At 38.8% G+C, this 26,030-nt stretch overlaps 1 long non-coding RNA gene across 1 annotated transcript; it reads left to right on the top strand.

Moving 5' to 3' along the window:
* Window positions 1–1,956: 1,956 nt before the first annotated feature.
* On the top strand, window positions 1,957–16,103 carry LOC122036188. The gene is made up of 2 exons (XR_006127330.1): window positions 1,957–4,879; window positions 15,205–16,103. It is a non-coding gene; the product is annotated as an uncharacterized LOC122036188 (long non-coding RNA).
* Window positions 16,104–26,030: the final 9,927 nt, after the last annotated feature.

Here is a 26,030-nt window from a genome sequence, read left to right as displayed (position 1 = left end):
GATTCTATTGTATATCATGAGTCAATTTTTATTGTAAAAGCTATAGTAAAAATTGTTCACATTTTTATTGAGTTTATAGAGCTAGCTAGCTTGGAAGTTTGGATGAGAAATATTTTTGGGCATTGTTTACTTGTACTCATTTATGTAACATTCCAATATATCCATATCTTCCATCATTACCTTACTTAATCTCTCTTATTGTTTTTCTTAACTATCATTTGCTTTGATTCATGTTTCTCTTACATTTCAAATAATACCTTCATTATTTTATTGTGCACTCTTATATATATAGTGGTGGAGATTAGAAGCAAAACAATCATATGGTAGTGCATGAATCCATGAGTAGCTTGAGTAGGGCTGGAAAAAAATATCGAAATACCGAAAAATTGTACAGAAAAAATACCGTATATATCAAAATTTTATGTATACCGAAAAATTCGGTACGGTATCATACCGTACCGAATTTGTCGGTACGGTATCATACCGTACCGAATTTGTCGGTAACGGTAACAATTTAAAATATTTCGATATACCGAAATACTAAGTAACTATAGATTAAATGATTAATTTAGATTTTCCTAAAGTTTAAACCAAACCCTAAACGGCTAAATTCTTCTCCAAACCACGTTCTCTCCTTGCGCAACCGACGCACACGTCGCGACTCACGATTCTCTCCTTGCGCAGCTGACGCACATGTCGTGACACGCGATTCTCTCCTTGCGCAGTTGGCCCTCACGTCGTGATTCTTCTCCTTGGCTCCTTGCACAGCCGACGCTCACGTCACATCGTGATTCTCTCCTTGCACAGCCGACACTCACGTCGCGATTCTTCGGTATTTCGGTACGATTTTTCGGTACAATTTTTTGGTATTTCGATATTTCGATATTTTTTCCAGCCCTAACGATGTGCTCTTGACTCGAAAACTTGAGTTTTCATTTTTTTTTTATTTCTGTTTACGGTTGGTGTTTATTGTTCTGAGGAATTTGTTTTGTTATATATATCATTCTTGGTTTCTTTGAGTTTCTTGAAGGATTTATTTTGTATTGATGAATATTGATCACTGCCCTTCATTACAAGAGAATTATTTTTTATATATTATATGTAATATATATATAACTTCGACATGACAGTATTTTATCGATACCATATTGATATTTCGGTATATCGAAATTTCGGTATACCGAAATGTCGGTACGGTATCGGTATCATTTCTTAGAATACCAATTTTTTTGATACGGTATACGGTATTCGATTTTGGGTACGATATACCGTACCGACCGCTTGAGTGAGCTCCACTATTGCATTTATATAAGAGGAGAGTCACCATTACTTACCTTGTGAGGTTATTTCATTATCATTTTCAGTTTATCTAGTATGGATTGAAATTATCATGTTTGTCAATTAGTGTATGAATTGAATCCATGAATGCTTGAGTCTTTGAGATTTGACAATCGTAGGTAACTTGCTTTTCACAATGTTCTAAAGCATGATTGAGAATTGCTAGGGGAATGCATTTTAGTTATTTTCTTCTTTTGTTGATTTGCTCGAGACGAGCAAGAATAAGTGTGGGGGAGTTGATAACTAACATTTGTATGTGATATTTTGGCTCTTTTATTTAGCAATTTTACCCTCTCGTATGCTTAATTATGCATTTATACCATGTTTTGCGAGTTGATATCTATTTAGAGTCTTGATATAATTTTTCCTATATTTTCTAGGATTCTATCTAAAAGGTGCATCTTGTTTTGTAGGGAAGCATTTAGGCTGTTGATCAGGATCAAATAATTCAAGAGTTCATCAAGATGTGGAGTTCCAGTTCAATGTAATTCCAAGTCCAATTTCAAAAACCCAACCCCATCCTCAAGTCCACTCTTACAGCCCAATTCCAAAAGCCCAATTGCATCCTCTTAATAGATCTAGATCCCATCAACCAAAACCAAAATCCAATAACCCATTAACCTCACCCTTTTTCTCCCGAGCTAGAACAAGGACCCGAGGAATCTCTACTCACGATTTTTAGGGTTAGGGCACGCGACAAGCTTCACCGACGGCACCTTCCCTCTTCTTCCTTCTTCACCATCGGTCGACGACTTTCCCTCTTCTTCTCTTCACTGTCGCCAGTCGACCCTTCCATAGTTCTTCTTCTTCTTCTTGATTCTAGTGGCGAGTGACAGTAGACTCTTCCAGGTGGCGGTAGGCTTCGACAGCGACTCCGTTCATCCACCTCGCCGGAGGGGTTCTCCGGTGAGATCTCCATCGTCCAATTCCTTCTAGCAGCTCCACCATTTGGGGTTCAGGAGGCAAAGCAAGGAGGCAGCGACGGCGGTTTCTCACATTTCACAACATCTCCATTTCCGGCCAACTTTCATCCAAGGGAGTTCATCGGTGGAAGATTTATATCATCCTCATCATTGTCGAAGTGTACAGTAGTCCGGCAGAGTGCTACTGTTCATCGGAGTTCAGGGTTCGATCTCTGGGCCCTTGCATGATGGCTAGGGTAGTCCTTGGTATCGAAATGGATGAATTGATTATGGTTTAGATTTCTTAGTTTAATTATGTTAATTGTGTCAATTTGCTTGTGTTGACGCTTTTGATTGAATGCTTGTATCAAACTTGATTCTCCATGCTTAAATTGCACATATTATACTTAATTAGTTTCATGCACGCAACGTATTCGATCAATTGCTTCAACCATTAGTTAGGTTTAATTTGATGCATTTTAGTTTGTTTAATTCTTGCTTTGTCTTGTTCTTTCAATTTCGTTAAGTTCTAGTTTTGATTGAATGCAATTAGTTTAGATTAGATTAGATTTCTTTAATACTTTAGGGTTCATTAAATGTTTACTTTAGTTCATATTACTTTTTATTTTCTGCAATTATAGTTAGGTTAGACTTAGCTTGTATTACTTACATTGTCTTTCATTTAATAGATTATGTTTCATTTAATGCTTTATCATTACATTCCTTAGTTTAATTGTGTTGATAGTTAATCCATAGCATAGTGTGACAATGCGTTGTGGATTAATTATTCACACTTAGTTAGATTTCATTCCAGCACTAGATTATTTTCCTACTTGCTTTGCTTTTCATTCGTTAGATTTAGAATCAAAATCTATTTTCATATTAACAATCTCAAACATAGGAATAACATACAATCCTAGATTACCATCCTATCGTTGCTTTCGTTGGGAGACGACCTGAGTCATTTCTATACTACATTAGTGTAGTTAGAGGGGGTTTAGTACTTAAATTCTTTTGATATCGTTTTCACGTCAAATCAAAAATTGGTGCCATTGCGGGGGATGTGTAGTGGTGTTTGGTGATCTTAGGATTGTTTTTCTATTTTCTCCCTTGTCTATTTCATTGATGGTTGGATAAATTCAAAAATATTGTTAAGGTTTAATTATTTCATATCTTGTATGCATGTGTTCTATCTTGTCTATTTCTTGTGTCTTTTGATTGTATTTGTATAAGTGTTTCATATAAGACCAGGAAATTTGTGTTATCAACAGTTTCAGAGTTTCAGTGTGTTCAAGATCTTAGACTTGATGAGCAACATGGAGAAGAACACTGAAAAGACTCTCAGAGAGCTTTGGGCACCAGACTTGTCAGATGATTCCTTTTGCATTAGATATTCTGATTTGGAAGTAGACTTTGAGTATGGCATATTGTACATTTATTACCGAAGTTTCATGGACTATCTGGTGAGGATCCCAATAGACATATGCAAGATTTGGAGATGGTTTGTTCTTCATGGAACCCACTTGGCATATCAGGAGATGATGTTAGACTTAGATCATTTCTATTTTCGTTAGCAGATTCAACAAAAAATTGGTTGTATTGTCTCCCACCCAACTCTATCACCAGCTAGATCGAGATGAAGAAATTATTTTTGGCGAGGTTCTTTCCTGCTTTTAGGATTGCAGCTATTCATAAGAGTATTTGTGGAATTAAACAGTTTATAGGAGAACCATTTCAACAATATTGGGTAGATTTAAAGGACTTGTTGCTAGTTGCCCTCAACACTAGATAAGCGATCAACTACTGATTATGTACTTCTATAAGAGATTGTATTCCATGGACAGGAGTATGGTTGATGCAACTAGTGGAGGGGCTCTAGTTAACAAGACACCTACTTAGGTCAGAGAATTTATTAATATTATGACTACAAATTATCAACAGTATGTGACTAGACCGATGATTGCTAAAGATGTTCATTCTTTTTCCAGTGTATTCCCTACCAGGATCCAGTATTATCAACCTAATTCTTAGTCTTATCAGACTCATCAGCAGGATTGGTATAATTTATTTGCAAGATTAGGGTATGAGAACACACAACAAGGGATTTCTGAGTGGTCCTAGTATTAGCAGCCTTACTTTCAGCACCATCAGCCTAAGAAGCATTTTAGGGAGTAGTCACAACAATTTTTGCAACAAGAAACACAATTCAAGCCAAGAACACATTCATTGATACAGTTATAGTTGCATTCAAATCAACCTACTGCATCAATTCTCGACGAGATGGATTGTAGAAATTGTGATATTTTTTACTTTTATTCTGCTACTTTACATGACTTTTCTAGTTTTTTTTCATTGTGATGTTGTAGTTGATCCTGATAATATTTTTGTTGATGATGTTGTTGTTCCAGATATTCTTGAATTTGCAGGTGTTTTTGATGATGAAAGTGTAGAGGAGTCCTAAGAATCATTTCCTTTGACTATTCCACCACCAGCTGAGCCAGTTGAGCCTTTTATTGTACATATTGATGATGGAAGTGTAGGGGAGACTCAATAATCACTTTCGTTGATTGTACCTGATCCAGAGCCAGATCCTTCACCTGACCAAGATAATGTCGCATTCACTATTTTAGAACCTCCAGGTACCTTTTAGGATGATAAGGTTGATATTTCTTCTGAATCTTTAGGAAATTCCATGGAGGTAATTCATTTTGATTGTATTGAATGTGACATATCTTTTGATTCATGCTCTGTTGATTTTCTTATTATTTCTAATCTATCTTACATAGTATGCGTGCAAGAATTGCATCCTCTTTTTAGTACACAGAATTTCTCCAGACATTTCATTTGCAGTCATTCACCCAAGGATGCATTCTATCACTTGATGAAAGCCCTAATACTCTATGCAATAATCAAGCTTCTGAAGTGAATATTTCAAATGAACCATCTCTTACCACTTCCAGATTGGCTGTTGAAACTGAATCGAATCCGAGCACTAGAAATTTAGGGGAGTTGGTTCCATCTCACTTCTCTTTTCTGTTTGCTTGTATATATTTCTTTTCTTTGTATACTTTATTTGTTTTTGCATGGTATTTGTTTCTTATCTTACCTAGTTGGGTTTTCACAATAAATCCCCAATGCGTTCTTTTTATCATCTTAGAAATTGTGAAAGCTAGTTAAATTTGATTGCCGGATTTGATGATTTATTTGTTGGGGCAATTTCCCTAGTCAAGTTTGACCAGTTTGACTAAGCTTGAGTTGAGTCAAGCTTGAGTCGGGATTTGAGTTTTGATGTTTGACAATATAAGGAGATTGCTGGAGCAATCGTCCGGTTATGGAGATGGTCAAAGGGTTGACTAGGTTGATGAGAATACAAGTCAAGTAAGTCAAGGTTGACAAGAGACTTAACTGGGAAAGACCTAACTGAATGTTTGGCAATTGGAAAGTCCTGGTGAGGAGCCGGGTAGTTGGAAAGTCCTAATGAAGAGCTAGGCAGGAGAAAGTTCTGGTGAGGAGCCAGGAAATTTGAAAGTCCTAGTGAGGAGCTAGGTAGGAGAAAGTCCTGGTGAGGAGCCAGGCAATTGGAAAGTCCTAGTGAGGAGCCAGGCAGTTGGAAAGTCCAAGTATGATCTTGGCAAAGGAGAAAGTCCTGGTGAGGAGCCAGGCAATTAGAAAGTCCAAGTGTGATCGTGGTAAAGAGTGTAAGTCCAAGCGTGTAGTCTTGGCAAGGTAAGTCCTAGTGTTACTTGGCAAGGAGAACTCGATAACTAGGATGAGGCCAAATGAAGCTCTTGAAGGCAAGGCGTGAAGGATGGGGAGATATCCGAGGGATGCAAGGCTGATGGAGGAGGCTACAAGGCTAGTTCGAGGTTGGTCAGGTGTGGCCAAATGCTACGCATGGAGACCCAACGGGTCACGGTTGACTAGGAGTTGGGTTGGAGATTTTAGACTTGAGTTTGAGTCAAGTCCAGGTTGGTCAATCGATTGGGCGATCGATTGAACCAGGGTCCAATTGATCAGTCGATCGATTGAAGTGTGCTGCGATTGTGGGAAGGCCCAATCGATCGGTCGATCGATTAGGATGTGGAATCATGAGCACAGAGGCTTTCCCAATCGATGGAGCGATCGATTGGGAGCTGCCAATCGATCGGTAGATCGATTGGGCAGCAGAAGCTCTCACGCGGACGCTAGAGCACAGAAAGGTGCTGAATCGATTGGGCGATCGATTCAGGTAGTCCCAATCGATCGATCGATCGATTGGGAAGTGACCGTTGCGCAGGATACATGTGATGGATATTGAGATTGTGCAGAGCTGACGTGACAATCGATTGGGGTTAATCTCAATTGATTGGGAGCACATAATATAGCCGTTGTGGAGCATTTTCTCCTTAGATCTTTGCGATTTCTTTCCTGCGAGCTTACAGCGATCTTCAGCGACTTTCTCCGATCTTCATCGCCAGTTCTTGAAGGCTCTTGGGAGTGTTCTCTCAAGATTCAAGAGCCAACAACAAGCAACAAGTATGCAAGAAGAAGTAGTGTTTTCATTTGTATCTTGTACTCTCTTCTTGTATTTTTGTTTGTGTTGGTGTGTGAGTTTGTACGAGGCTTCTCCGCCTCCGGCTGCGACCGAGAAGGAGTGTTTCATTAGTGGAGATAGCATCATGTGTGGATCCTTAGATTAGTCACCTCATCTTGAGGTAGATACCAAGTAAATCCTAGGTGTTAGTATTGTGAGTGTTTGTCTTCGAGTATTTCGCTGCACAACAACAAGACAAAGCAAACCAATGCAAGTGCGACGAAACGCTATTCATCCCCCCTCTAGCGGGCACATTGGTCCCAACAATTAGTATTAGAGCAAGGTCGTACTTCTACAGACTAACCGCCAAGAGAGCAAGAAGCTAGAGGAAGAAGAAGATGGAGCTTGAAGGACCGCTCGGATGGGATATCCGAATTCCACCTCCGTATGACAAAGAAGATTTCAATTATTAGAGGAAATGGTTGGAGATATGGTTTCAAATGGATTGGAACCAATGGATTGCATTGGAAGACCCATTTGAAGCTCCTAAGGATAAGAAGGGTAAACACCTCCATCCTCGACATTGGACCGAGAAACAAAAGGAGCAAGCGGAGGCGGATAAGGAGGTAACAAAAATCTTGCTAAATTTATTACCTTCTAATATCCTTTTGAGTGTATGTGAATACACAAGTGCATGTGATCTTTGGAAAAAGATCATTGTCTATCATGAGAACCCCACTCAATTTCAAGGAGTGGATGAGCCTAAGGAGAAAGGCTCATTGGTCCAAGAAGAGAAGGACCAAACCGATGTTGACACTAGGGCAACATTCGAAGAGGAAAAGAAAGAGGAGGAGAAGGAAGATGAGAAGAGATCATCCACATCTTCAAGAGAAGAAGAGGTGGAAGCATCCACATCCTCAAGGGTTGAAGAGGTGGAAGCACCCACATCCTCAAAAGGAGAAGAAGAAGAAGATGATGCAACCTCCATAATTCAAACTACATCAAATGGAGAATCAAGCATCATCCCTACAAGCAAAGGTATAGAAACTTCAATTGTAAAAAATAAAAACCATATCATTTGCTTTGAGTGTAGAGAGCATGGGCACTACAAAAGCAAGTGTCCCAAGTTGGCCAAGAAAAAGAGCCAAGTAGTACCCAAGGGCAAGGAGAAGCCCAAGGAGACAATCCTCACAACAAAGAAGAGCAAGGAACACATTGTGTGTTTCTTGTGCAACTAACATGGACATTATCGAAGTCAATGTCCAAAGGAGAAGAAAACGACCAAAGTCAAAGGAGGAAGCACAAGTCTAGGGGGACCTTCCAAAGTAAAAACCAAGGTATCATTTAATGAACCTATTCCTTTGACACATGATAAAAAGCATGCTACAAATAATTCTTATCATTTTAATGCTAATTATCATGAAGGTAGGAAGCATGATGGCACTAAGGATAAATATATTCCTCCTCATGCTAGACTTACCACACCTAAGGTTAGGAAGGTAGATAATTACTTAGGCAATAATTCTAAGGATTATAGATATTTTCCTAAAATTAGAAATGCTCAAGAATTCAATGAAAAACCAAAATCTAGGGATTTATGGAGTGAAAATCAAGTCTTGAGGACAAGACTTGATAATTTACAAAAAACCCTAGCAAGAATGGAAAACATGCTTAGGGGTCAAAATGAGCATAACCTAGGAAAAGCTAGACAACCTAAAGCCAAGAAGGATGTGACTTCCTTTCATAGGGTTCCATATAGCTATGGGACCAACCCTAGGTGTAGAGGTCAAATCAAAGATACTAGGGAACGAATCCCTAAGAGTACTTTTGACAAGACCAATATGACTAAGACTTCTAAGAAGTCTAACAAAGTCACAAAGAAGGTCGCAAGGGAGGCCATCCCTAAAGTTGATCTAGTAAAGGTGACTAAGGCTCCAAAAAGGCCTAATAAAGTCACAAAGAAGGTTACAAGGGAAGTTATTCCTAGAAGTGACCTAGTAGAAGTGACTAAGGCTTCTAAGAAGCTTAGAAAGGTCCTTAGGAAGGTATCTAAGGAAGCTATCCCTAGTGAGTACCTAGAGCACCCAAGGAGCACCAATAAATATTGGGTTCCTACAAGCATATTCTCTACACCCTAGATGGGTTTAGAGAGTATCAACTCTAATTGGAAGCGTAGGTAACCCAACCTTGGTAAAGTTGACACTTGAGAGCATTTTCAAGGTTATTGTTAACTTTTGAAAATGGAAAGGATTATTAGGGTTACTTTTTGAAAGAGTAATATATGTACCAAAATTTAAAAAGTTGAACTTAATCTAAATTGGCATACTTAAGAAAAGTATAAGAAAAATTAAGTTAGAATTTTGATATTTTCTTAAGGAATTAAGAGAAAACCTTTGCGTTAATCAAATGTGATTAAGCCTTGAAGAGCAAAAAGGTGCCAAGTTTTGAGGATTTGAAATTAGGTTAAATTGGCACACTTGGGAAAGCAAAAGAAATGTCAAGTTAGGACTTAGATAATTTTTTTAAGAGTTAAGAGCAAATCTAAGTCTTAAATCTAAGAAGATTACTCCTTGAGAGAGTAACATGTGCCAAACAAAATTTTGAGGATTTAATTCTTAATCTCAATTGGCACAAATAAGAAAGGGTAAAAGACATGCCAAGTTGGGTTTTGACATTTCTTTAAGAAATAGACAATATAGATTAATATTAAGGTTTAACTAAGAATTAAGGATACTTAGATAGATTATCTCGGTATATTTTATTTATGCTAAAATGTCATGATTGATTGTCTATTATATGTCATGACATCATGTGTTGCATTCATTTTTATTATGAAAAACACAAAAATACCATGTTATGTCATACATACATCATGTAGCTATAGCATGTTTTTTCTTTTGAAAATTGCTTATTTTGATGTATGTCATGTAACATCATGTATTATGTTAATTTTCTTGTAATTAAGGACAAAAGGCATTTATTAAAATGGTAAATATCCTAACAAGTGGGATTATACTAAATGACATCCTAGGTGGATGATCATAAGTCTCATAATGCCTAGATAGATATGCATGATCCCTTAGTTAGAGCAAAACCAAATATACATCTCACAAAAAACTATAAGATGACTTGTATGTGTTTTAGTACACGTTATATACAAGTGAGATGTTAGGATGGTGAACAAAACTCAAGATGTTGATTTAGTGCATCTTGTTGAGTTTTAGGTTCATCAAAGCACATAGTCATGCGACTTTTAATCATTGGAAAAGCTAATGTATAAGTTATGTGCATTGAGCCCAAAGAACATGGTTGGATATTATTTTGAAATTCATTTTAAAATGCTTTTTGAAAACCTTGGTGAAAACTATCTTTTGATAGTAATCATCATTGAATAATTAGTCACAAACTTGGAAGAAAACACTAAAGTTTTTACATGTTCTCAAGTTTGTATCCATCTTTGAAAATAGGAAGTATTTTCATAGAAAACTATTTTTCCCTGATGAAGTATACCCTAAATAATGTTTACATGAATTTTCATGATTTTTAGAATTTTGTAGAATTTTTGGAAAGTTTCTAAATTTTACTAAAATTGAATTTCAAGAAATCAGAAATCCAATCGATCAGCTGATCGATTGGGATGGGTTCGATCGATCAGTCGATCGATTGGGGAGTCCATTCCCGCAAATAGAATGTTAGTGAATCGATCAGTCGATCAATTGAACTAGATTGGATCGATCAGTCGATCGATTCAGAGGGAATTTCTGTGGGCAGAAGCTTGCGGAATCGATTCATGGATCGATTGAAGTAGCTTCAATCGATTGAGTCCCAAGTTCAATCGATTGGTAAGTCTGATTATGGCTGGAAAAGTCTGATTTCAGCACATTAAGCCACTTTAAGTTCCAATAACCATTCCAAATTCCTTGGAATACATTTGTATACATTTAGGGGGAGTTTTCTTGATGAAAACAAGTATGGATTGGTTAAGATAAATCAAAGTGAAGTTTAGGATGGGGTTTAGTTTCAATTTCGAATTTTAAAACCTCAAAACTTCAAGTTTTGATTTTCAAGGGTCATTAACCATTCCTAACCCTTTGGAATACACTTGTATACATTTAGGGGGAGCTTTTATGATGAAAGCAAGTATGGATTGGTTAAGGTAACCTAAGGTGAAGTTTAGGTTGGAGGTTTAGTTTCATTATTGAATTTTGAATCTCAAAACTTCAAGTTTTGGTTTTCCTAACTGTTTAGGAACTCCAAGTCATTGTTGGTGCAATGATAGAAGTTTGACCATGTTTTTATGGGGAGTTACTCCTTAAATGCATGAAAATTTACTTTCAAGGACCTTGGAAGGGGGTTAAACCTTCGTGATGGATAATACTCAGGGTTGAGTATTGGGGAGCAATGGAAGATGGGTTATCTTCATTGGTAGGATGATAAATACTCTCGGATGAGCATTGTGAAGAAGATTATTGCTCAAGGGGGAGTATTGGGTTAATGAAGGGGATCGGACCTTCATTGGTAAAGTGAAAAATATTCTTGGATGAGCATTGAAAAGAAGATTACTGCTCAAGGGAGGGCATTGAATACAATGAATGGGAGTTTCATTGGGAACTTGATGCATGCTCTCGGATGAGCATTGTGAAGTGAAGTAGAGCTCAAGGGGCAGCTTAGGCGGCAATGAAGAATATGAGATCTTCATTGTGGGGTTGTTAACAACATATGAAGTTGTAAACAACATAGAGTTAACTCTTATGGAGAAGAGTTTGTTTTCAATTTTTGATGTGTGACAAAGGGGGAGAATGGAAGATTAGGTTAGACCTTCATTCCAAGCAGGGGGAGTTTGCCCTCTATGAAAGGGAGAGAATGAAGGAAACCTTCATTCAAGCCTTGTGATAAAGAAGAGGTTAAGCCTATGGGATTTAGCCTTGGTATAAAGAAGAGGTTAAAGCTATGGGATTTAGCCTTGGTATAAAGAAGAGGTTAAGGCTATGGCATTTAGCCTAACTTAGAGGTATTGTCAAATATCAAAAAGGGAGAGATTGTTGAGACAATTTCTCTAGGTCAAGTTTGACCAGTTTAACTAAGCTTGAGTTGAGTCAAGCTTGAGTCAGAATTTGAGTTTTGATATTTGGCAATATAAGGAGATTGTTGGAACAATCGTCCGGTTATGGAGATGGCCAAAGGGTTGATCAGGTTGATGAGAATACAAGTCAAGTAGGTCAAGGTTGACAGGAGACTTGACTGGGAAAGTCCTAACTAGATGGTAGCCAATTGGAAAGTCCTGGTGAGGAACCAAGCAGTTGAAAAGTCCTAGTGAGGAGCTAGGCAGGAGAAAGTCCTGGTGAGGAGTTAGGCAATTGGAAAGTCCTAGTGAGGAGTTAGGCAGGAGAAAGTCCTGGTGAGGAGCCAGGCAATTGGAAAGTCCTGGTGAGGAGCCAGGCAGTTGGAAAGTCCAAGTGTGATCTTGGCAAAGGAGAAAGTCTTGGTGAGGAGCCAGGCAATTGGAAAGTCCAAGTGTGATCTTGGCAAAGAGTGTAAGTCCAATCATGTGGTCTTGGCAAGGTAAATCCTAGTGTGACTTGGCAAGGAGAACTCGATAACTAGGATGAGGCCGAAGGAAGCTCTTGAAGGCAAGGCGTGAAGGATGGGGAGATATCCGAGGGGCGTAAGGCTGATGGAGGAGGCTAGAAGGCTAGTTCGAGGTTGGTCGGGTGTGGCCAAATGCTAGGCATGGAGACCCAACAGGTCACGGTTGACTAGGAGTTGGGTTGGAGATTTTGGACTTGAGTTTAAGTCAAGTCTAGGCTGGTCAATCGATTGGGCGATCGATTGAACCGGGGTCCAATCGATCAGTCGATCGATTGAACCGGGGTCCAATCGATCAGTCGATCGATTGGAGTGTGCTGCGATTGTGGGAAGGCCCAATCGATCGGTCGATCGATTGTGATGCGGAATCGTGAGCACAGAGGCTTTCCCACTCGATCGGGCGATCGATCAGGAGCTGACAATTGATCGGTAGATCGATTGGGCAGCAGAAGCTCTCACGCGGACGCGAGAGCACAGAAAGGTGCTGAATCGATTGGGCGATCGATTCAAGCAGTCCCAATCGATCGGTCGATCGATTAGGAAGTGACCGTTGTGTAGGATAATGGTGATGGACGACTGGGATTGTGCAGAGCTGACGCGGCAATCGATTGCGGTTGATCTCAATCGATTGGGAGCACAGGATATAGCATTGCGGAGCGTTTTCTCTGCAGATCTTTGCGATTTCTTTCCTGTGAGCTTACAGTGATCTTCAGTGACTTTCTCCGATCTTCACCTCTAGTTCTTGAAGGCTCTTGGGAGTGTTCTCTCAAGGTTCAAGAGGCAACAACAAGCAACAAGTAAGCAAGAAGAAGTAGTGTTTTCATTTGTATCTTGTACTCTCTTCTTGTATTTTTGTTTGTGGTGGTGTGTGAGTTTGTACGAGGCTTCTCTACCTCCGGCTGCGACCAAGAAGGAGTGTTTCATTAGTGGAGATAGCGTCGTGTGTGGATCCTTGGATTAGTCACCTCATCTTGAGGTGGATACCAAGTAAATCCTAGGTGTTAGCATTGTGAGTGTTTATCTTCGAGTATTCCGCTGCACAACAAAAAGACGAAGCAAACCAACGTAAGCACGACGAAATGCTATTCACCCTCCCCCCCTCTAGCGGGCACATCGTTCCCAACATTATTGTCATAATTGGATTCTCGGATTGCATGTGATTATAACTTAGTGATGGATTCTATGTTGATAGATTGAGATGATAATTTTTGATATACCTAGTGAGGATATTTTTTTAGTATATTATTCCTATTGATGTGTGATGCACTTGTGGTTAATGCTACTCTAGAACTTATTTAATTCTTTCGAGACCACATTATCATAGATTTGCATGATTTTTATGAAGGCTATCTCACTTTCTTTTATTCATTCCTTTTGTTATCACATTTTTCTTGAATAATCCCCCTATTTTTGGACATTTCATTCTTTTCACTCTTCCATTCATTTCCACTTTACTCTTCTTATGGATGTGGATATTTTTGAATGTTTATGATGAGTATTTTGCCCGAGATGGACAAAAATTTAAGTATTGGGGGGTGGGGTGGGGGGGGGGGGGGGGGGGGAGAGAGAGAGAGAGAGAGAGAGAGAGAGAGAAATAGCTTACTAGAATTTAGGGGAAGCATAGGTAAACCATGCTATTTATCTTTTTTTGAGCTATTGATGATGTTATATAGTGATGCACAACATGTTGAAAAAAAAGTGAAAAAAGGAAAAAAGGGAAAAAGGAAAAAAAAACAAATCATAAATGAAAAAAAACAAATGAAAAAAAAATCAGAAACGTTAGAAACAAAAGAAGGGGGAAAAAATAAAAAATATATACATTGACATGTTGTGTCATTTTATATTTCTTTGTGATATAATTTTTGGAAGAGACAATCTTTATTGTAGCAACATATAGATTTTATTATATATCATGAGTGGATTTTTATTGAAAACTATAGTAGAGATTGTCTACATATTTATTGGATGTATGGAAAAACTTTAACATGTTCTATTTTAAATTTGTTTGTGGTAGAATTTTTGTGAGTGACAATCTTTATTGTAACAACATTTGAATTCTATTGTATATCATGAGTCGATTTTTATTGTAAAAGCTATAGTAGAGATTATTCACATTTTTATTGAGTTTATAGAGCTAGATTGGAAGTTTGGATGAGAAATATTTTTGGGCATTGTTTACTTGTACTCATCTATGTAACATTCCAATATATCCATGTCTTCCATCATTACCTTACTTAATATTTCTTATTGTTTTTCTTAACTATCATTTTCTTTGATTCATATTTCTCTTACATTTCAAATAATATCTTCATTATTTTATTGTGCACTCTTATGTATATAGTGGTGGAGATTAGAAGTAAAGCAATCATATGGTAGTGCATGAATCCATGAGTAGCTTGAGTGAGCTTCACTATTGCATTTAATAAGAGGAGAGTCACCATTACTTACCTTGTGAGATTATTTCATTATCATTTTCAGTTTATCTAGTATGGATTGAAATTATCATGTTTGTCAATTAGTGTATGAATTGAATCCATGAATGCTTGAGTCTTTGAGATTTGACAATCGTAGGTAACTTTCTTTTCACAATGTTCTAAAGCATGATTGAGAATTGCTAGGGGAATGCATTTTAGTTATTTTCTTCTTTTGTTGATTTGCTTGAGACGAGCAAGAATAAGAGTGGGGGAGTTGATAACTAGCATTTTTATGTGATATTTTGGCTCTTATGCTTAGCAATTTTACCCTCTCGTATACTTAATTCCGCATTTATACCGTGTTTTGCGAGTTGATATCTATTTAGAGTCTTGATATAATTTTTCCTATATTTTCTAGGATTTTATCTAAAAGGTGCATCTTGTTTTGTAGGGAAGCATTTAGGCTGTTGATCAGGATCAAATAATCCAAGAGTTCATCAAGAAGTGGAGCTCCAATTCAATGTAATTCCAAGTCCAATTTCAAAAACCCAACCCCATCCTCAAGTCCACTCTTAAAGCCCAATTCCAAAAGCCCAATTTCATCCTCTTAATAGATCTAGATCCCATCAACCAAAACCAAAATCCAATAACCCATTAACCTTACCCTTTTTCTCCCGAGCCCGAACAAGGACCCGAGGAGTGTCTACTCGTGATTTTTAGGGTTAGGGCAAGTGACAAGCTTCACTGATGCCACCTTCCCTCTTCTTCCTTCTTCACCACCGGTTGATAGCTTTCCCTCTTCTTCTCTTCACTGCCGCCAGTCGGCCCTTCCTTAGTTCTTCTTCTTCTTCTTGATTCCAGCGGTGAGCGACAGCAGACTCTTCCAGGTGGTGGTGGGCTTCGGCAGCGGCTCCATTCATCCACCTCACCGGAGGCGTTCTCCGGTGTGATCTCCATTGTCTGATTCCTTCTAGCAGTTCCACCATTTGGGGTTCTGGCAACAATGCAAGGAGGCAGCGGCGACAGTTCATCCCATTTCACAACATCTCCATTTTCGATCAACTTTCATTTGAGGGGGTTCATCGGTGGAAGATTTGTATCATCCTCAACATTGTCGAAGTGTGCAACAGTCTGGTAGAGTGCTACTGTTCATTGGTGTTCGGGGTTCGATCTCTGGGCCCTTGCGTGATGGCTAGGATAGTCCTTGGTATCGAAGTGGATGAATGGATTGTGGTTAGATTTCTTAGTTTAATTCTGTTAATTGTGTCAATTTGCTTATGTTGATGCTTTTGATTGAATTCTTGTATCAAACTTGATTCCCTATATTTAAATTGCACATATTATGCTTAATTAGTTTAATGCACGCAACATGTTCGATCAATTACTTCAACCATTAGTTAGGTTTAATTTAATTCATTTTAGTTTGTTTAATTATTGGTTTGTCTTGTTCTTTTAATTTCATTAAGTTCTAATTTTGATTGAATGTAATTAGGTTAGGTTAGATTAGATTTCTTTAATGCTTTAGGGTTCGTTAAATGCTTACTTTATTTCATGATACTTTTTATTTTCTGCAATTATAGTTAGGTTAGACTTAGCTTTTATTACTTGCATTGCCTTTCATTTACTAGATTATGTTTCATTTAATGCTTTGTCATTTCATTCTTTAGTTTAATTGTGTTGATAGTTAATCCATAGCGTAGTGTGACAATGAGTTGTGGATTAATTATTCACACTCAGTTAGATTTCATTCCAACATTAGATTAGTTTCCTACTTGCTTTGCTTTTTATTCGTTAGATTTAGAATCAAAATCCAAAACCCCCATTTCCATATTTAAAATCTCAAAAATAGGAATAACATACAATCCTAGATTATCATCCTATCGTTGCTTTCATTGGGAGAGGACCTGAGTCATTTCTATACTACATTAGTGTAGTTATAGGGGTTCAATACTTAAATTCTTTTGATATCATTTTCACAATGAAATCAGTCACCCATCGGCCGCCAGTTACCTTCGACAATGTTCGTCTTTGTGGTTAGCCGTCTTCTCCCTCACAGAGATAGTCTCTTTTCTTCCTCTCGTGCACACTGCCACTGTCACCGCACTGCCTCCCCTCTCACGAGTGGTCTCTTAGCTCCACAGTCGTTCAACAGTTGCTTTTTATAGTCGTCACCAGCCACCCTCGACCCACTCCAGTGCTGCGGGCGTCATCATTCCACTCCGTGACAGTTACTTTCGTGCCACAGTCAACTGTTGCCTTCGTGCCACAACTAGTCGCCGCCTTCAGGTCATAGTCGGCCACCGCGCTCCCCTCCTTTCTGGTGTACACAATTGCTCATTAGCAGCCTCTCCGTTGCAGCGACCAGCCACCATCGCCGGTCATGATGCCCCCGGCCTCTCAGTCTACTGACTTTATTGACTACGCTGTTTCTCACTCTACCATGACCTTCGTACCTTCCGCATCGCAGACGACATCACTATTGTCAGATCTAACTATTCGGCACCTTGCCTTCAGATGTAACATAGATTTGATCTTCGACTGCCACTACAGTCTTCTCTCGAGGCCGATCCAACCCTCGATTCGCACTGTCATACGCTTTTTGACGTGAACCAGCCTTCCCTAAGTCACCGCTGTCATGCACCTCACTATTGTGTTTCGATCTTTGAGCCACTGTTACTACCCCGCGGCCTATGAGTCGATATATGGTGTTCCGGCCTCCGTGCCATTATTGTATTTCAACCTTTGTGCCACTGTCATATTCCAGTTCCTTGCTGCAGCCGGCTCTATGCTATCATATCCTACTCCTCATTCGGTTCACATTCATCTACTTTTTTAAGTCACGACTACTCGATCAATGTCACTACCAACTCATCGGTCTACCAGAGAGCGCGTCCTAGACCAGGGTATGTCACCGTAGTAACTCTTCATTCATTTCATTATTCTACTATTTAGTCTATTTCTTATATATTTGTAGGATCCGCCTCGAGTATCGAGGTGTTAGGGACCCGGGAAACCTAATTACTATCTACAAATAGAGTTGACCAAAGATCTTCTGAGAGTTGACCAAAGATCTTCTGATTACGTAGACAATATAAAAAATTGTTCAAACCCTTTCCATCTAAGGCATGATGACTCAGTTAATTTTCTTACTACATGATTCTAATTATTCCGTCTTCTAAGCTTATAGGCGGCGGGATCAGTAGATTTGAGTGAATTTGATCTCAGCCCTTAGTCCTTGATTTCAATATAAAATTTATTCAAATCCAACTAGTATAAAAATATTTTTTATATAAAAAACATTGTAAAATATCCTCTTTATATATACTAGTTGAACTCACCAATTTGATCAAAATTACGTACGACACTGAATTACCATTGAGATATATATGTGTTGATGTATTTACTGTCATGCACTAAAGAGGATAGGTGGATAAATACAATACAATAAAATACACACATGAAGATATACATACCTATAAGCATGCATCTTCGCAGATGCTTTATTCTAGATCACCATAACCAAGCCAGATAGATAGATAGATAGCACAAGAGAACATAAACACTTGATTATGAACTAGCCGCCAATCAACCATCGATCGACCTGTTGACCGGTGGGCCACCAGTATCCGGTCACCCTGAACTGCTCCGGGGCCTTCTCGCAAGCATCTAATCACCTTGACCAACACACCTCCCCGCGAGTATCCAATTACCCTAACCTGCTCCAGGCCTCCCCATGAGTATTTGGTCACCTTGACCAGCTTCGGGCCTCCCTATGAGCATCCGGACACCCTGACCTACTCGCCTTTCTACAAGTATTCGGTCACCCTAACCTACTCTTCTCCCAGCAAGTATGCGGTCATCCTAACCTGCTCCAGGGTCTTCTCACAAGCATCCAGTCACCCTGACCACCTTGCCTCCCGGTGAGTATCCAATCACCCTGACCTGCTCCAAGCCTCTCCACGAGCATTCGATCACTTTGACCTGCTTCAAGCCTCCCTACGAGCATTCGATTACCCTGACCTACTTGCCTTCCTACAAGTATTTGGTTACCCTGACCTGCTCCAGTCCTCCCTGCAAGCATCCAGTCATCCGGTCACATTAACCTACTTGCCTCCCCGCGAGTATCCGGTTACCCTGACTGGCCTGTCCTACTTCGGGCCTCCCCACAAGCATCTGGTCACCCTTTCTAGTACTACTCTCGGCCAATTCCAGGTGCTCGGATGGTCTGGTGCCCTGATCACCTAGGTGCCCCATGGGTGCCTTGCCCAAGGGGGATGTGTCGACCCAGTCCGAGTGCCCAGACAAGAAACTTTATCAAAACGTGACGTGGCGTGATCCATTGTGATGAGGATAAAATTCTATCCATGTCCAAGCGCCTGGAACTCTTCCAGGCGTCCTGATCAAGACTATAAATACAACCCTGATCCTAGAAGTTAAAAACAACACATGTAATTGATTCTAATTCAGTTTATCTATGTAGTTGTGAGCTTTGACTACTGTAAGAGGCTTCTCCGCTTGAAGGATACATTAGTGAGCTTTCAAACATCTTGGATTGGCAATCCCCTGATTGCAAACCAAGTAACTTTCAGTACTTTTGTCTTTTATTTAATTTGCATATTATTTCTTTTTGTACAAGTGATTGTGTTAATCAAGCTGCAAGTTTCAAGAAAGGTGTTTTTATTTTTGCAAGGCAATTCACCCCCTCTTGTCAGCCGCTAGAGAACCAACAATTGATATCAGAGCAATATTAGCTTTGGAAGGACTAACCACCACCGAAGAACAAAAGATGGTCGGACTGAGCATCTACGCATCGAAGTTCGAGGGGGAATTTGCCAACTAGAAGAAAAAGATGGAGGTATTTTTTAAAACAGATTTTGAATTATTAATCATTATGAAATATTGTTTTATAGCTTCGAAAGACAAAAAAGAATATCAGTGGACAAAGAAGGAGCAAGCTGACTTCGTGACAAATGGAAAAGCAGAGTTCTATCTCCCAAGCATTTACCGCCATAAGAAGTCAACTGGATCAGAGCCTACAAGTCAGCCAAGGAGCTCTGGGAGAAATTCCTGGAACTACATGAAAGAACCTCAGAGACAAAACTAGAGAGACGGGATCTACTCCAGAACTAAATCAGCAACCTTCGATTAGAAGAAAGTGAATCCGTTGCACACCTTCACTTAAGGATCAAGGAACTCATTACCAGACTCACGAATCTCGGAGAAAAGGTAACTAATCGAGATTCGCTAAGGTATGCGCTTAACGTATTTCCTAAAACTTCTGAATGGATATCCTTAGTAAATGCATATTACATCTCTAAAGATCTAGAGATAAGCACTTTAGAAGAGTTATTTTCAACATTTGAGATTCATGAATCTAGAAATGTAGGTCTAAGAACAAAGACAACACATAACATTGCCATTAAGGCAAAAATTGACGAACAAGAGTTCGAAACATCTCTTAACGATGACGAAACGACGTTCATGGTAAGAAAATTTAAAAAGTTCTTTAAAACTAATAAATTTAATCAAGTGCAGAGAAAAAGAAAGAAAAGAAAGATAAGATGCTACCACTGCGACGAAGAGGGGCACGTCAAAGACAACTATCCAAAGTTGAAGAACAAGAAGCCAATCTAGACAAAGCATCGAAATCTAAAGGTAGCGTGGGACAGAACGTCGTCCGAGTCGGAGATCGACAAGGTAAGTCAGGTACGGTCTCAACCTCCTGATAAGTTATTTTAGTTTATAAAAATATTATCGAAAAATGCCTGTAAATTAGAAAAAAAATGAAAAATTAAAATTAACCTTAGCAATATCTGGTCGACTAGAGGATTTTGACAAAGTAAAAATTGAAAATAAAAAATTTAAAATAGAAATAGAGAATCTAAAGAATTCTATATGTTCAAATATAGTTATTTCTAATTTTAAAAATTATAATGGACTAAATTGACACTTTAGATATCACAACGGATAAATCAAAAAACTATCAAGAAAATATATCCCTAAGAAATTTTTGATTAACCCAGTTGGAAGGAATATATATTAGATTCCAAAATCATGCTTAAATTGAAAAATCATTATGCATGTTTTATTTTTATTTTGATTTCAAATTCTTGTTTTAAATTGTCTAACAATATCTTTTAAATTTTGTTAGAAATTGAATAGATATTAATTTATTCTTTAATTTTTCCAGGAAAGAGAATTTCATCACTTATCTATACTAAAAATTTTAAAATTTTCTTATTGTTAAATTCTGTCTTATGCTTTTTTTAAAAATTATATTCTTTACCTTAAAAATATTCTCACTGAGTTATTTTTTAAAAATTATCATATTCTCTGTTTAAGAAAAAGTTTTAAAATTTTCTAACCGTTATTGAATTTTATACAATTTATTTATCCAAATAAGACTTTTTAATATTAAAAATTCTCAAAAAAAATCAAATTTTTGATTTTTTTTTTTTTTTTTGCAAAGTTACATGCTCTATTACATTTTTGAAAAAAAAAATTTAAGATATTTTTGAGGTTAATAACTATTTTTAAAGTATTTTTTTAAATATATCTTTATGTATAAAAGAATTTACTTTTGCTTAAAATAATATAATTTTTTTTAAAAAAAATTTATATCTGGTTTATATATATGACCGTTCAACTGTTATAAAAATTTTTAGAATTTTTCCAATTCTAAAACTTTTTCCAAAAATAGTTTATAAATTGAAAAATTTAGATCTACAAAACTTAAAACTTCTTGATTTTTTTTAATGATAATCATTATAGTTTATCTCTTAGACTTTGCTTCAATTTATTTCCAACTATTTGCATAGATTATCCCATTTTAATGTGATCAAAGGGGGAGAATTAGAGATTAAGTCTAGGGGGGGTACATTTTTTACTTGCAATTTCATAACTGTTACTTGTTTGTGATTTACCCTAACTTAACTTGGGATTACTCATATCAAAAAGAGGGAGATTGTAATTATCCCATGGTAGTTTTAATGTGATCAATAAGTCAAGTTAGGTCATGTTATATTTTTTGATGTTCTATGTTTAAGTGTACAGGAAATTAGGGGCACAAGAGGTCAAACGAAAGACGCAGCTAGTGAGAAGGACAGCACGAGAGAAAGTCTACAGGTTCGGTGCATCTGAAGGATGAGGTGCCGTGGAAGAGTACGCTGGTGGATAAGGAGGCGCATAATGTTTCCGAGAAACGAGAAGCCAGAGCGAAAGGTTGTCGAGAATGACGAAAAATAGTTCGGGTGAACCCTATTCCGGATGGACGAAATCACCCAAGTGAGCATAGTTGAAGTAGAAGACCCAGATCCAAGTGAGTGGAACTGGAGCGGAAGACCCGAATGCAAAAGTAAATCAGAGGTTAACTTTTGGGTCCGGGCGCTCGGATCACCTGGACGCCCCCTGGGTGCCTCGCCTGGGGGGCTATGTCGACCCAGTATGGGCGCTTGGAACCCTTTCGAGTGCCTAGACTAGGAAATTTATCAAAACACGACGTGGCACAATCCGTTGTAATAAGGATAAAATTCTATCAACATCTTGGTACATGGAACCCTTCCAGGCACCTCGATCAAGGCTATAAATACAACCCTGTTCCTAAAAGCTAAAAACAACACTTATAATTGATTCTAATTGAGTTTAGCTTTATAGTTGTGATCTTTGACTGCTGTAAGAGGCTTCTCTGCCTGAAGGAGACATTAGTGAGCTTTCGAACGTCTTGGATTATCAATCCCCTGATTGCAAACCAAGAAACTTTCGGTGCCTCTGTCTTTTATTTAATTTTCTTATTATTTCTTTTTGTACAAGTGAGTGTGTTAATCAAGCTGCAAGTTTCGAGAAAGGTGTTTTTATTTTTGCAAGGCAATTCATCCCTCTCTTGCCAGCCACTAGGGGACCAACACTTTATGCGTATACCTCAAAGAGAGCAAAAGTGGAGAAGAACTAGGAAGGGAGTCCCTAGCGCAGACACTACGACGTACAAGTAAGTACTGTAGTCTAGCGAAAAGTGGAGAAGAAGATGAACAGTAGATGCGTGTATGCGTGTAATTAAAAGCGTACCTAGCCAACGGAGATTACCCCTTTTATGTTGTTTCTCATAACCTCCGTAATAATGAGGCGACAAAGAATATCTGGTATTAAAATATGTCGAGTAATGGAAAATGTACAGTCTGAAAGATGCACAGTCATCCTCTGAAAAATCTTTCGTTACATCTATATGAATGGTCTTTTATAACCTCCACAATAAATGAGACGCTTAAGAATGTCCGATGTCAAGTACTAGAAGATGTATAGTCACCCTCATAGAAAGGTTCCATTGTAGGTATAGCGGAATATTCCTTGATAAATAGCTATTATTCTCTACCGTGTTGTTCTGATTCTCTGATAATACTATGCCCTAGAGGTAGTCTGACTAGCCCTATGCTTGATCAGCTGTATGATAGGGGACTAATAATACCGCGTTGTTCTGCATATACTCTAACGTCGACTGCCACCTCACCTTGACCTTGACCGCCACTTCACCTTGACTTTGACTGTCATATCATCTTGACCATCGATTCTACATTGCCCTTGGGGCCACCCGCAACACACTGTATCACTAGCCTCTCCTTCAAGTCTAGTCAAAGGAGGTTTCATAATCGACTGACTAGACCTAAGTCTTTTTTACGCCCGATCCTCCTATCAGCTAGTCTATCCGACTATCCATGCATCTGATCGTCCATTAATTCTAAAGTCATCTTTATATTCTTGGAAAAATGCATGTCAGATGCTTGATATGTTAAGTAATATGCCATTGATATGTCGGAAGGTGCTCTTTATTGAAATGATTTGGTTGTCTTGCCTTTCCACACTGTTATTTCTCCTAGTGTGTGTAATTGCTTTGAGTATTTGAATGGAGGGATGGCTTAGTCTTTGTTGCTTTGTAGACCGTGAACAACTAATAAGACCGAGCACACCCTTGCAAGTGGCAGAACCCTGGATCTCCGAAAGGATATGAAGCCGGCTAGGTGTATAATGCTAGCCATGCTTATGAGATATGGGGGATTGGGACCTGAAGGCCCAACTGTCCTTAAGGCTGGAATGCTTTGGAAGGCCATCGGATGCCATAAATGAGGAGAGAGATCCATATTGACACACGTGCTGGTGCCTTGGAATAATGATTTGTCTGTCACATCTATCATAAATGCACCCCTTTTGTTACTGCCATGTGTCTATTAACCTCCCTTTTCTAGATGTTATAACTAGCATATAACTTTTTTCATGGAGAATCATGCCACTCTCTTTTGATCCGACGGCTATGAAAATTGACCCGTCTTTTTACCTACCCGATCCAACGGTCCTTTTTGAAGAGGCATGTGGGGTGTTTCCCTTTAAAAAGCCCTAGCAATTTCCTTGTCCCTTTTATCTTCCATTTTTGATGCCAACGACTTCCCTGTTCTACATAAGCTCCTGTTGTCCCTTCTCTCAGTTCTAAAAACTCTTTTAAATCCTTGTTGCTTTTTTCTTCAATCCTACCTCTTAAACATCATCGTGAATGTCCCTAGTATATGATATACTCTGATCACTTCAGATTTCAATGGGGTGAACCTGGACCACCTGCATTTTACTTATGAAGTTGCTGATTATATGCACACGATCATGCCCAATGACTAGGATTGTTCCCATTGCCCCCCTACTAGTTATGTAACCTTCTTTAAGGAACAAATCCTAGCAGGCCTTCGCTTTCCTCTTCCAACCTTTTTCACTGAAGTAAGTCGGTATTTTCACTTCCCTTTTCAACAATTAGTCCCCAACTCTATTCACCTTCTATGCAGAGTTATTATCTTATTTCGCTTGTTTGGAGTCCCTCTAACCCCTCGGGTGTTCTACTACTTCTACTACCTGAAACAAGTAACCAAAAGTGTTTTTCATTTTCAAGCACGCTGACAAACTGCCTTTTCAATAAAATAACTTATCAGGGTCATGACTGGAGGGACAGATATTTCTTTCTTCAACATCCCACACCCATACCTTGGTCGACCACATTGCAATTGTCTCTTCCACCTGTACCTGAGCTGGGTGACTTCCGCATGGAGCAAACATTTAGTGAGGCTTCAAAGCACCTGGCTGGCTTAAAGTTTGACATTTCTGGATTCCTCCAAGAGGGGATACTTTATATCTACAGGTTGAGACCCATCTGGGAGGGGTTGCAATTCTCCTTCAATAAGAAATTTTAAATTCCTCTCTACCTTGTCTCTAACTGAGACACTCTTTTTCTTTTTACAGCAGAGACTATTTTTAAGGCTTTGACCTCAAAGACCACATTAATGGATGAAGCTGTGCTGAATCGACTAAGCAAGGCAATATTGGCTGAGTGGGAAAGCTCATTGTTTGGTCACCGTCAAGTGTCAAAAGCATCTTCTGAGTCCCCTGACTCAGATGTGCCTCTTAGATTTCAACAAAAAAGATGCCAATCAGATGCTTAGGATCCATTCAAATAGACAAGGGCCGAGCGGGCAAATACACCTCTTGCTCCTTTCGCTCAAGGAAAAACCTTGCTTGATGCTGACCGTCCTTCCCCATCTAGGCCTATTCCTTTGGGGCCAATCGGATAGGCTTACATTCCCTCACTATCTGCACACTCACCTCGGGTAGTGGCCCCAACCTATGATCCCTCGCGGTTCACATGCCCACCCCCACTAGCGGAACCAACTTCAGACGCTTCTTCCTCAAGACCCAGTACATCTCACGAGCTTGAGCGATGATTTTCCCTTTCCTTTGATGTTCCTTCCAAACAAAGGGTGTTCTAAAAAGGGGTGAATTTCAATCCCCAGCTGTCCTACGAGAAGGTAAAACTAAAATGACTACTAGCAGAAGCCTGGGTGTGCACAGCAAGGTGAATGAAGAGTGGCTCTATTTTTGATCTTGCTAATGGGTTCGCTCGGGATACTATTAGGGTTGAAATGTGCTAGAGGTGGGGCGCGGTTGAATAGCTCGTCGTGCTTGATTGCTTGCTTCGTTGTTATTGATAGGTAGCAGAATAAGAAAATGAAGCACTCTACAATGCTAACACTAGGATTTACTTGGTATCCACCTCAAGAAGAGGTGACTAATCCAAGGATCCATACACGTGAGCACTCTCCACTAAGAAAATACTCCTTCTCGGTAACGACCAGAGGTGAAGAAACCTCGTACAACACTCACACATTCAACACTCAACACAAGAAGAAAAATACAAAGAGTACAAGTGTAAAACCCTCTCTTCTTGCTTACTTGTTGCTTGTTGTTGCCTCTGTT

This window comes from Zingiber officinale, chromosome 1A (assembly GCF_018446385.1).
Source record: "Zingiber officinale cultivar Zhangliang chromosome 1A, Zo_v1.1, whole genome shotgun sequence".
Classification (NCBI taxonomy): domain Eukaryota; kingdom Viridiplantae; phylum Streptophyta; class Magnoliopsida; order Zingiberales; family Zingiberaceae; genus Zingiber; species Zingiber officinale.
Note: the sequence above shows the minus strand (reverse complement) of the source record. Positions and strands in the feature narration are given on the sequence as shown.